This window comes from Strongylocentrotus purpuratus, unplaced genomic scaffold (assembly GCF_000002235.5).
Source record: "Strongylocentrotus purpuratus isolate Spur 01 unplaced genomic scaffold, Spur_5.0 spur5_scaffold_7, whole genome shotgun sequence".
Lineage (NCBI taxonomy): Eukaryota > Metazoa > Echinodermata > Echinoidea > Camarodonta > Strongylocentrotidae > Strongylocentrotus > Strongylocentrotus purpuratus.
Genome location: NW_022145613.1, coordinates 24001059 through 24004287, shown reverse-complemented (window position 1 = coordinate 24004287; position 3229 = coordinate 24001059).

Genomic DNA, 3229 nt, shown 5'->3' with positions numbered 1-3229 from the left:
GCTCTCATCATTAATTTTTCTCTTTTTTTTGTTTTTTTTTTGTTGATGGTGAATTATTGGGGGGGGGGGGGGATGATTGTACAGACCATTCCCCCCCACCTGAAATATTGGGGGGATATATCCCCCCCCCCCCATCCCCCCGTGATCGACACCCATGAATACAGGGTAGTCCCTTCAGAGCTGTAAGGCTTGCTATTCCAGGGAACCCTGTAGGAAAGTGACATAATACAAATTAATTAAAACACAAAACACGTTTCAGTTTGAAAAGACGACTACATAGCATGGTTACAATGCGTCAAATTAATAAACCCAGGGCACGTAATTATGTTTATCAATTAAACAAAACAAGTTCACATACATTGATATACTTGCACTGATACAATAAAATCAAACAAAATTTAAATCACACTAAATGATAAAAAATATATTAAAGTCAGACTGAAGGGTTTATGCTAGAAATTGAGTTGATTTGGTGTACTTGTGTATTTTTTCATCAGGATAAAGATCGTAACCGGGTACGAAGTTGATTTGTCTAACACAAGATGGAATACATCAGCAATACAGAGCTGAACGGCGCGGACATTTTGAAAATATTCGTCGAGAGCGGACTCCATACCGTCGGAAATATGAGAGTCAGCTGGTCGAAACCCGTTGTTTGTGTTTGTCTTGTGACTTTTTTTAATTGGAGAAAGGCACTTATCATCAGACAGAGCACACCCTTCTTCCATGCCGAACATGGCATCATAGAGTTCCTTAGAATCAACATCCCAACGATACGATTCGTCAAGATTTTCTGCAACTTCTCACCGTGCAGTATACCAGGGCACGAATGCTGCAACTTGATTAGCAAGATCAAGGAGGATCTGAAGACCCAGGAGAGGATGAGGGGTGATGGTGTGAGGGTGTCACTCACTTTCGTTTTTTCACACCTGTTCAACATAGCCATACCATCTTGCTGGAAAAGAGGTTGCTTCGAGACGGGTCGAAACGAGCATATTCGACCTCAAGAAAATGACACCAGTTTGTCCAATCTCTGTTCTTTCGGCCCCAGCATTAGAAGCTTCGAGATGGCCGACTGGGTGCCCCTGATTGAGTTAGGTAGCATATATTGGCACCAAGATTAGTGGCGATATGAATATTCATTATTCCCTACGTCACAGACGTGCGGCGTGCGTACTCTGTCTATGGATCTGTCTTATACACAGGTACATGTACTGTACTAGTACAAGAGTACGTTCGTAAGCATTAGTACATACATTGCTCCGGAATGAAGAGAATCATTATAAAGGACGAATTACTCCGTGAAGCCAAGTACAAGCAGGGAATTGAAATAGCAAACGTTCCTCGGAGCGGCTAAACAATCCCTAATCTAGCTAGTTTTGTAATGACAGTTTATAGGAAAATGGACATTTAGTAGGCCTACTGTTTAGTTGTTCAATAACATCAGAAGCGTGTGGCAGGTTGCACCCCCTCCCTTACAAGTTATTAACTTTTTCAAGTCACCCTCTATAAAGATAACATTTCAGAGAATATGGAACCCATGTGGGTCCCACATGGGCTTGCAACTTGGGTTATTATCCTCTCAAGCGCGTAACAAGGATTTTAGTTTAGGGGTGGTAGTGAGCTTTGAAGTTTTATCAAATTATTAGAGAAAGAAGACGATTCGTTGTACATTCTCGACTCTTAATCCTTGTCGGAATTCAGTCCCCCCCCCCCCCCCCGCGCAAAGCGGGGAAGCTTTGACGTTTCATTAAATTATTACGCAAAGAAGACCATTCGTTGTACCGTTCTCGACTCTTAATCCTTGTCTGAATTTCCGATTGAATAAATTGAATAAATTGATCAACTCCTGATGAAGCCATATGAGCGAGAATTCAATTTATTCTTGTCTCATACACGGTTGTCTCATTTACGAATGTTTTATGAAAATGAGATAGCAAAATGTGTATATTGATGGTCATCTTGCGAGTAATAACCATTAACTACTCTCATCGGGCTCTCATCATTAATTTTTCTCTTCATTTTTTGATTGATGGTGAATTATTGGGGGAGATGAATGTACAGGCCATCCCTCCCCCCCCCCACCTGAAATATTGCCCCCCATCCCCCCCCCCCCCGGGATCGACACCCATGGACCCGAGGTTGGATTATTTAGGAGAACGGAAGATTGATATTGTTAAGTTGTTCCATAACATCACTCAGTTTGATTTGATTCGAGATATATCTCATTAATAAAACAGTATAAAGGCTGTATGAGTCTCGAACGAACCATCGCCACTAATCTTGGTGCCAACACCGTTAAACTATGCTCCAAATTTAGTAATACATTTTGTGTGCCCTATAAAGACCCGGGGTTGGATTATTTAGGAGAATGGAAGATTGATATTGTTAAGTTGTTCCATATCATCATTCAGTTTGATTTGATTCGAGATATATCTCATTAATAAAACAGTATAAAGGCTGTATGAGTCTCGAACGAACCATCGCCACTAATCTTGGTGCCAACACCGTTCATCTATATGCTCCAAATTTAGTACTACATTTTTTGTGCCCTATAAAGACCCGGGGTTGGATTATTTAGGAGAACAGAAGATTGATATTGTTAAGTCGTTCCATAACATCTCTCAGTTTGATTTGATTTGAGATATATCTCATTAATAAAACAGTATAAAGGCTGTATGAGTCTCGAACGAACCATCGCCACTAATCTTGGTGCCAACACCGTTAATCTATGCTCCAAATTTAGTCATACATTTTGTGTGCCCTATAATGACCCGGGGTTGGATTATTTAGGAGAACAGAAGATTGATATTGTTAAGTTGTTTCATAACATCACTCAGTGTGATTTGATTCGAGATATATTTCATTAATAAAACAGTATAAAGGCTGTATAAGTCTCGAACGAACCATCACCACTAATCTTGGTGCCAACACCGTTAAACTATGCTCCAAATTTAGTACTACATTTTGTGTGCCCTATAAAGACCCGGGGTTGGATTATTTAGGAGAACAGAAGATTGATATTGTTAAGTTGTTTCATAACATCACTCAGTTTGATTTGATTCGAGATATATCTCATTAATAAAACAGTATAAAGGCTGTATGAGTCTCGAACGAACCATCGCCACTAATCTTGGTGCCAACACCGTTAAACCATGCTCCAAATTTAGTAATACATTTTGTGTGCCCTATATAGACCCGGGGTTGGATTATTTAGGAGAACGGAAGA